The following is a 10,969-nucleotide window of genomic DNA, read 5'->3' on the forward strand; positions in this document are numbered from 1 at the left end:
TCTAAGACTACCTTTTAATTAACTTTAAGCTCTGCTACCGTTTTAAATTTTAGGTAGGGCTAAAATAGTTCCTTTACTACCTTCCTCTCTTCTACTAAGTAGCTATATAGCCTCTTAACCTTTATCTAAATCCCCTTATTAATCCGCTTCTTTATTACCTTTATAACGGTACTAAGGCATCGCCACCTACCGTATTTAATATCGCTTACTACTAGCGCCTTGGCGCCTCCTATATATTAGCCCCTAACGACCTTTCTATAAGGCCATTTGCCTAGGTATATAGTAGGGAGCAGGCAAGCTAAGTATAAATCACCGAAGAGTTAATAGAAGAGGACGATATAGTAATAAGGGTAGGCAATAGCCTAAAAGAAAAGAGAGAGAGAGACGAACTAATAAGGAGGGAAGGGCTGTAAGCCTAAGGGAGCTATAAGGAGGTACTAAGGCCTAGCCGAGGGCTGGCCTTAGCAGCCGCCAAAAGATCCCTTACATTGCCCCCCCCCTTTATTAGGGCTGGTCCCCAGCCCGTATACCCAATAGATTGACTATATATAGAAAAATGAACAGCGTTAAAGCTTTACTCGTATAGGGAAACGGTTAAAGACTAGCCAAGCAGCCTTAATAAAAACCTTAACCTATGGCCAAAACCCAGTGGGAAAAAGGCCTAATTTAGGTAGGAAAAGAGCGTCTACTAGTAGGGTAAGACTTGATCGCATACGATCAATCTTAATTGCCTTCCCCCGGCAGTATAACCAGTTTTTGTAAGGAAGTAATAGCCAAATAGGCTATACTTGTGTTTCCTTCCTTCTAAATTATAACCGCAACGAAGTAATATCGGTAAGTTTAAGCCGTAGCTTAAGAGACAACCGTACGTAGTTAAGTCTTGGCAACCCTTTAGCTGACAGCCGGAAGCTCTCCGGTTAGAGCCGAGCTCTTAAGGTAAGCCGTAGCTTACGAAATCACCTTAATCTTAGACCCGTAGCTCTATAAAAGACAATCGCTTTCAATTTAAGTCTCGAAAGCCGTAGCTTTAGAAGTGAAGGTAGTTGTCGGTTCTTAGATAGCCATTAAATAGCAATTAGAAAGCCGCTAAGGTAGCTGCCTTAAGGGCGCTTAACCTTCCAGATAGCCTTCGGATAGCAATCCAATTACCTTTAAGTTACCCTCGAGTAGAGCTGTACTACCTCTATAGTCTTTAACGAAAACCCCCCTTACTAAGATCTCTTTCCGTCTTTGGACCTAAGCAGCCGCCGCTTTAACCTAAGCCGAGGGTAAGTAGCCCTAAGCCCCCCCTAAGCACTTAAGGAGGGGTCTAGTTCTGGGCCCTTAGGGCCCAAATTTGGGAATCGGCTAAAGATGCCTAACATTACCTTAAACCAAAGTTTCGGCCAAGACTGCTGCCTTAGACTCAGCCACCTCTTTAAATCCTTAGGGCCATTACTAATGTATTTATGCTTGCCCCTTATTATAACTATATTAATTTTAGCTTAACTTATACCCAGCTTTAGATTTCAGGTTATTATACCATAATTATTATTATTAAAATTATTTAAAATAGCTATATAGTATAAAATACTCCTTATTAACTATTGTTTTGTTCTTTTAAGTATTTTAATAGTATTTCTGTATTAACTTCTAGCTAATAACTATATAGTTTTTCCTTTATATTTACTACTTATAACTATAAAACTATAAGGCAATTATCTAAAGGATTTTTTATACTCTTAAATAAACCCTATAATATAAATAGCTAAAATAATTGGATTGGTGTAACGGAACCTTATAGGAAATACTATAGTGGGTTCTGTTATTGAGCCGGGCGTATAGGTAACGCTTAATAATTAACAACTTATAATAACTAGTGGAGTAGTTACTTAATAGATTAACTCTAATTATATTCTAAGATTTACTATAAGGAAAGGGACTATCTAGGTAGGGACTGAGGTCCTTTAAATACACAACCATACTTCTAAGAAAGTTGTTACTCTATCTACTCTACCTACTCTATCTGCTTTATTATAGATCCTATAGATTATATAGATTATATAGATTATCTTATATAACCTATACTACTATTCCTTATTATATAGTTCTATTAGCTCTATCCTAGACTATACTTTAATTAACTAACTAGCTTCCTCTAACTCTTCTCTAAGTAGTTATAGTATTATACTTAAAGCGTCCGTAATACTATTCTCCCCCTCTTTATCTTTATCCTTAAAGATCTCTAATATCTCTAAGTCGTCTACTAGAGGTATAATATCTATCTAATTAATTTAGTTAATATCTTTACTTATTATACCTAAAGTATCTCCTTCTTCTTCTATAGCTTATTATTCTCGTACTATAAAGGTTATATTGTCTCTTAGTAAGATAATACTATCTCTATATTCTTATTGTGCGAAAGAGGGGTTAGTTTATATTACGCTGGCGAGTCCTTTATTTTGGTAACCCTCTTCCTATTTAGAGTGCACTAAGGCAAATATTTAATTATCTTATAATATTTATTCTATTTCTAACGCTAAATATACGCGTCTTATTACTCTAAATAGCCTTTAAGTACCCTTATTAATTACTACTAGGGTCCTAGGTTTAATCTACTGCTATAAAGCTTAATAATAAGCTGTCTGTTGCTCTAGAAGAACTTTATTAATCTTATAACGTAAAGCGTAAGGCTACTAATACTTAGTAACGGGCCCTTAACTTTTATCTTACTACTTCTACTTATTTAACTTATCTTAAAAAGGTTTATAAGAAGGTTTATTCTAAAGAGTAAAAACTTATAGAATAAGGTTTATAGGAACTTAGCGATAAAAGAATGGATTCTCTTCTAATAGAGAAGGAAATAATTCTAAGTAGTTTAGCAATCGTTCCTCCTAGGTCCCCCTTAGGTAACTCGTTCTTTAGTAGTCCTTCTTTATTAATACTACCTAACCTATTTTCTTCTAATACTCCTATACCTTTCTTATAGCGTTCTTTAGGTTATTTAGTAGTTCCTAGGTAGTCTTATTATAGCCTACCCACTTAACCTTATACTATATTTCGTCGTTAATATCCTTATAACTAGTAATCTTTAAAACTTCCTATTTATCTCCTTCTTGCCCTCTATATATATCTGCCTTATAAACTAGTAGCTTAATATTTCCGTATGCTAGTTCTAGCATTACGATATACTATACTAGGTAGATTTTTATTTTCTCTAGTAAGTTAAGTCTATACGTAACTTCTAAGATTTTTATTACAATTTTAAATAGTCCTAGTTTAACGTAGTCTAACTTCTTACTTAGTTATCTACTTTTAAAGTTTTTATATAGTAGCTATACTTTATCCCCCTCCTTAAGATCTAGTCCTCTAGATCTCTTAGCGTTATAGTACCTTTTCATCTTAGCTTATACTAGCTTAGCTATTTCTATAAGGTTCTTATAAAGATTTATTAGGTTCTCTATTCTTTCTTTAGCTATACTACTTATTTTCTTTACTTATTATAGCGATAATAATATTCTTAGCTTATATCTATAATTCGCCTTAAATAGTAATATACCTATTCCTTCTTATAGTGTTATATTATATACGAACTATATAACTAGTAATAACAATACCTAATTATTCTATACGTGATTAATATAATATCTTAGATACTATTCTAGCGTCTAATTTAATCTTTATATCTAACTGTCTGTCTATAGGTAATATATAGTCAATATTACTACTTAAACCCCTTATTCTACTAAGAATACCTCCTAAAATACTGCTACGAATCTTAGATCCCTGTCTAATATAATCTTTATTAGTGCTCCGTGTCTTATAAATACTTCTTTAATATAGATTCTAGCGATATCTTCCGCTAAGATTTCTTTTATGTATGCTATAAAGTAGCCCTATTTAGTTAACTTGTCTACTATTACTAAGATCGCGTTATAATCTTATCCGGTAATAGGATCTCTTAATTTTAGCAATTTTATAATAAAGTCCTATAATATAACCTCCTATAGTCTTTCTAGTATTTCGACAGGTTATAGCTCTCTATACGGCTTATACCTTATTAGTTTATTCCTCTAGTAATCTAGATATTTCTTTATAACTTATCTTACTAGTCCCCAGATTTCTTAAATAATATACTCCTCTTAAAGTCTTAATACTAACCCTTATACTCTATTATATCCTTATATTATTCCCCTATAGAAATCTTTAATAAACTCCTCTATAATTCCTCTTAGGATATATAATACTTCTTAGTGCTTATATTGCTCTAAGTCTAGATCCTTAGCCTATACTTTTTAAATCCTTTATAACTATATACTCTTAGGTGCTTTATAGGTCTAACCATCCTCTCTAGTTACTACTATCTTTAGATAATTATATCTAATTAATCCGTCGTCGTCTTTTCTTAGTATAGCGCCTAATAGTTTCTTATTATCTTATAGTTTAGCTTTTCTACTTAGAGCGTCTACTTATGCATTATTAGTACCCTTAGTATACTAAATTTTGAAATAGTATTCTATAAGTATCTCCGCCTATCTAACTTATCTATAATTTAGTTCTTTTGTTATTAGGAACCCTATTAGGTTCTTATAGTCCATCTTAACTATAAATAGTTTTTCCGTGCCTTATAAGAATGCTCTTTATTTCTTAAGCGCTATAACTATACCTAATAACTCCTTATTATAGATATTATAGTTTAGCTCTAGTAGTATTATTTTCCGACTATAGTATACTACTAGGTGCTATATATCCTGGTGTTTCTATAATAAGTATACTCCTAGTACAAAGTCTAATGTATCTGTCTTAATAACCGTCTCTAACTTTAGTTAATAGATCTTAAGGATTAGATCCTAGGTAAATAACTCCTTAAGTTCTTTAAATAGCTTTTTCTACTTCTAGCCCTATACCCATAGTTCCTCTTTCTTTATAAGCCTTATAAATAGCTTAATATTCTTTAACTACTATATAATAAACCTCCTATAGTAGTTATAAAACCCTAGAAATAACCTTAATTACGTAACGTTCTCTAGTTCTTACCAACTTACTATAGCTTTAACTTTCTTTAGGTCTATGCTAATTTTTCCTAGTTTAATAATAAATCCTATAAAATTAGTCTTCCTTATAAAGAACTCGCATTTCTTAATTGCTACTAGTATCTATTCTTCTTATAGTCTCTTTAAGACCTATTTAACGTATTCCCTATATTTTTCCTTACTTATTAAGTAGATAATAATATTATTAAGGTATACTATAACAAATTTATCTAGGTATTCTCCTAATACACTATTAATTCTCTTCTAAAATATTACTAGTACATTTATAAGTCTAAATTGTATAACTAATAGTTTATATAGTCCTTCCTTTAATCTAAAGGCTGCCTTCTATTTATCGCCTTCCTTAATTCTAATCTAGTAGTACGCCTATCTTAGATCTATCTTTATAAAGATTTACGCATTACTAATCCTATCTTAGATTTCGCTAATTAAGGGTAAAGGATACCTATCCTTTCTGGTAATGCTATTTAACTATTTATAGTTAATATATAATCTAAGTTTTCTGTTCTTCTTTAGTATAAATAGTACTAGATATCCTACTAAAGACTATAATAGTCTAATATATCCCTTTTATAAGTTTTCCTAAACGAACTCCTTAAGCGCCACTAACTCTATTTTAGTAAACTTATAGATTAGGAAGAACCTTAGACTAGCTCCTAGTTCCAACTCTATTTTATAGTCCTATACTATATACTCTACTAGCTTTTTACTTTCTAGGCTCTATAGTTTTTTGCCATACTTATAGTATTTCTTTAGTATATAACTTAATCCCTAATTAGTCTCTTTATATGTCGCTCTAACTTAGTACTATACTATCTTAGTTTATTATTGTATCTTATATTATTAAGTACCCTTAATACTAACCTAACCCGTAACCTAATTAATCCTAGGGTTATATTTCTATAACTAAGGCATTCCTAATACTACCTTATCCTTTCCTAATAGTAGGATATTAAAAGATATATTAATTTACTTTCCTTTAATAGTTAACTAAATAGGTCCTATTTTAAGATTAATAATACCCCCTCTATAGGCTATTAGATCTCCTAAAATTATTACTAATAGATATAGGTGTCTTTTCTATCTATATAGTAACCCTATCCTTTTTACTGCTACTAGTAATATATAGTTCCTTATTACTCTACTATCTACTAGCGCTTTAAACTATTAATCTTGCCATTTAGCTCGTAAATTTAGGTATTGTCCTTAAATTCCTTTAAGGGTCTAAGGCTCTACTACTAGCTCCCTCTAGTCCTATAGGCCTCCCCTTTTCCTAACTATTAGCTTAATCCCTATATACTTAGCTTACTTGTTAGCTAATACCTAGTTCGTTTCTTTTCCTTAATATACTATAGATATATATTCTCTAGGCATTCCTACCACTATCGTCCCTCTAGGCATTCTTCCGTAAGGAATCTTCCTAGTTAAAGTATTAAGTTGCCTAACTCCTAAACTTCTACTAGATGCTAGCTATATATATACTTAGCATCTCTAAATTATTTTTCCTCTAATAACTAATATATTCTTATTAGGTATTTATAATTCTTTTCTTTTAGTACTTTATACATTCTATATATATTATCTATATATACGATCTATACCAATATATAATACACTAGGTGCTTTAGGTTAACTCTTAGCTTGTCTTTATCCTTAAGTTTAAACCTCTATTATAGTAATCTAAATATTACTACATTATTTATTAGTACTAATACTCGCATTATTTCTCTCTAGTCTATAGCTTATTCCTTAAGATCCCTTAATATTATAATTAGTACTCCCTTAATATAACCTATCTATTATTCTAATATAGCTTAATCTAGTAAGGCTTTTTTATCTAGTCATATATAAAAATCTTCCTACTTATTATTGCCTCTTTACCTATACCACCTTTAGTATAGTTCTATAAGTATATATAATCTTTCCTTAAGAAAATATCTCTTTATTACTACCTCACTATAGCCTTTTATATATTATTCTACGAATCTAGTTTATCTAACTACTAAGCCCTTAGCGTTCCTGTCCTTAGCCTATTAGTGACTTTTCTTATAGGTGCTCTATCCCCTATATAACTTAGTATACTAACTCTTAAGTCTAACTTCTATTTTTACTATACAAAGATTCTCTTCCTAAATTCTTCTATGGTTTCTTTTAGTTCTTATCTTCTAAGTAAATCCCTAAAGTCTTCGTACTTCCTAATTGTAGCGTTAACTTTTTAACCCTTTATCTTTAGTAGGATATCTAGTTCTCTTAGTAGGTCTTCTAGGTCTATACACGGATCTCTTAGCCTAGTTACTATTGCTATCGCGAATTCTCGCGTTAATAAGTAAGTCCCTTACTTCTTATTTATAGGTGTCCTTATTTATTCTTTAAAATCTTAGTTCCCTAGGAACTTCTATCCTAAGCTTATTTATATATCCTTAAACTAAGCTGTTGCTCTTTCCTATTAGTTTTCGTCTATTATAGGTCCTTAAGCTATCCTTATCTTATTCTAAGAATCTTAGATCCCTCTTATCTTATCTTAAGAATCTTAAGTTTATAGCCTTTTACCTTTATTAAGTAGTAATATAGTACTAGTAGTCGTCTACTTACTTAAACCGTCTTAGTTTTATATCCCTCCGTCTTATAAAGTAATAGATACCGTATCTAATAGAGTTATAATCCCTATTACTAAACCTTACTCTATAGCGGTCTTAGTCTCTACCTCTAATATAACTTCTCTAAGGTCTATATACTCCTAGTAAGCTGCCCTTATTACCTTATTGTTAGTATATTCCGTATTTATTCCAAATAGGTTTATTAGATCTTTAGGTGTGTTATTACTATATATATCTTTCCCATAATATAGCCTATCTTACTTATTATCCAATTTATTAGTTCCTTTAAGTCCTTTTAACTCTAGCTCTTATGGCTAATAGCTTGCGCTATACTTAGTATCTTTATAAATTAGGTATATATTATTATAACAGAATACAAAACTCTTAATTAAACACTCTTTTGTTCCTCGCAGTATATTATTATCCCTTTATATATATATATTGTCTACTAGTCCTATTCCCCTTACTATATAGTTATACTAACTACCCTTATAGTCTCTAGCGTAATAACCTAGTTTTCCGCAATTTATATAAGCTCCATCTTTAAACCATTTTTCTTATTATAGAGTCCGCCTAAATATCTTCTACTATTAAGATCCTTAGTTTAGCCTCTACTCCTTAGACCTTTAATTACTTAATCCTTATCCTCTAGGTTTCTATAATTTCTTTTATTTTCTATTTAACTCTCGCGTTCCACTAAGGTCTATTAGCTCTGCGCTATACTATAGTTTAGACATCTATTATATCCTTCTAGTATACACTAGTCTCTATTATATTCTTCCTAACTTTTCGCTTATATATAGCTGGTTATCTACTTAAATAGCTTATTTAATTAGCTCCCTTATATTACTTAGGTCGTCTATTAGTATTATAGTCTGCTAAACTTTAGCCTTTAATCCGCGTCGGTATTATACTATTAACGCCCCTTAGTTCTACTTAGTTTGCGCCACTAATATCTAGAACTGCGTTATATAGTCTATTACTAATCCCTTTTACGTAAGCTAATATAGCTTTCCTTTAGCTATTACTATTAATTCCAGGTCTCCGTATATCTATATTAGTCTACTAGTAAATCCTTCCTAGGTTAAGAATATATACCATACTTCTAAATTAGTAGTAGCTAACCTATTAGTTTATATCTCTATAAGATAGGGTTTTAACTATTCTAGTGCCCGACCTATTAAGAATAGTCCTATATACGCTACTTAATTACTTAGTTAAAATAGCTTAGATCCCTTATAAAGTACCTTAATTTTTATCTATATTAGAAATCCCTTTAGTTTATACTTCTTACCTATAAACCTTTTAATTAATAGCATTTTAATCTTTTCTCTCTTTATATCTTATAACTACTTAAGTAGTACTACTTAATTATTATCCGTTTGTTCTATAAGACTTCTAAGTTATCCTATTATAACTATTTACGAGTTATTATCCTATATACTAGTATCTCTACTTATTCCTAAAGTGGTTTATACTATAAATGGCGTTATAACTAGTGCTTTAGGTGGCATTATATTAACTTATCGCTTTTACTATAGCTATAGTAGTAAATATATAACGGAACCTTATAGGAAATACTACGGTGGGTTCTATTATTAAGCCGGGCGTATAGGTAACGCTTAATAATTAATAACTTATAATAACTAGTAGAGTAGTTACTTAATAGATTAACTCTAATTATATTCTAAGATTTACTATAAGGAAAGGGACTATCTAGGTAGGGACTGAGGTCCTTTAAATACACAACCATACTCCTAAGAAAGTCGTTGCTCTATCTGCTCTATTATAGATCCTATAGATTATATAGATTATATAGATTATCTTACGTAACCTATACTACTATTCCTCGTCACTAGTTCTATTGGCTCTATTCTAGACCGTGCTTTAATTAACCAACTAGCTTCCTCTAACTCTTCTCCAAGTAGTTATAGCATCGTACTTAAAGCGTCCATAACAATTAGGTGGTGCCTTTAGATGTTTTAAAAGCGGACTAAGGTATAAATTAAAAAGGAGATTTAATAGACCCACTTTACTTAGTATAAATTTAAATACTCTTTAGATAGTGCTAATAGAGAAATAAAGGAGTAAATTAAATAGGTTAAACTGTATAGTATAGGCTTATAGGGGTATAGCTTAGTAAAGAGTAAACTAGATTGGATAGTATTAGCTAAGTCTAGCCTAAGTTATATAGATTATTATATAAATACAGCCTAATTAAAAGCAAAGGGGTTATATTAGTAGGCCTTTATTGTTTAAATAAGTAGGGTAGGTATAGCTAATATAGATAAAATAGTATTAATATTAATTAGTTAATAAAGTAATATAAATTTAAAATAAGCATAGCTTTAAGGAGTGCAAAAAGCTATAGTAAAGGGAGTAATATTATATAAAAATGGCCTAATATAAAATAAGGGGCTGGATTAAATGGTGTAAGTATTTATAAATGGACTGGATTGGATAAGTCTAATATCTAAAAGTTAATTAAGTGGGGTAAATTTATATAAGTACTAATGGCGGACGCTAGGGTTAAATTTAATAAATTATAGCACTTTTAGGCTAAACTGCTAGCATAAAGCTTAGGGGAATAGCTTAGTAATATCTTTATATGGGTTTAACTAAGTAGGGCCGGCTTATATAAATATGGTTTTAATTACAAATATTAATATAAGATTGGACAGCTTTAGTTTTTAAAAGTTTATTTAGGCAACTTCCTATAAGTATACTAAATAAAACTATAGGAATTTGGCTGGATTGTATAGTAGTAGTATTTTTTAAACTTAATAAGTAGGGCAAAATTTTATAAAGCGGAAAGTATCTAGGTGTTATTAGAGTTAGCTAAAGGTAAGTTATATTATTACGGACGCTTTAAGTACAATACTACAACTACTTAGAGAAGAGTTGGAGGAAGCTAGTTAGTTAATAAGGGCACAGTCTAGAATAGAGCCGGTAGAACCATATAACGAGGAATAATAAGTATAGGTTACGTAAGATGATCTATATAATCTGTATAATCTATAAGATCTATAATAGAGCAGATAGAGCAGATAGAGTAAATAGAGTAACGACTTTCTTAGGAGTATAGATGTGTATTTAAAGGACCTTAGTCCCTACCTAGATAGTTCCTTTCCTTATAGTAAATCTTAGAATATAATTAGAGTTAATCTATTAAGTAATTACTTTACTAGTTATTACAAGTTATTGATTATTAAGCGTTACCTATATACCAGAGCTTAATAATAGGACCCACTGTAGTATTTCCTATAAGGTTCCGTTATATATATTAGCTATATTATAATTAATAATAAGTTCTTTAGTATAACTCTTTATAACCTACCC

The sequence above is a fragment of the Cenococcum geophilum genome (assembly GCF_001692895.1).
Source record: "Cenococcum geophilum 1.58 unplaced genomic scaffold K441scaffold_74, whole genome shotgun sequence".
In the NCBI taxonomy this organism is placed as follows: domain Eukaryota; kingdom Fungi; phylum Ascomycota; class Dothideomycetes; order Gloniales; family Gloniaceae; genus Cenococcum; species Cenococcum geophilum.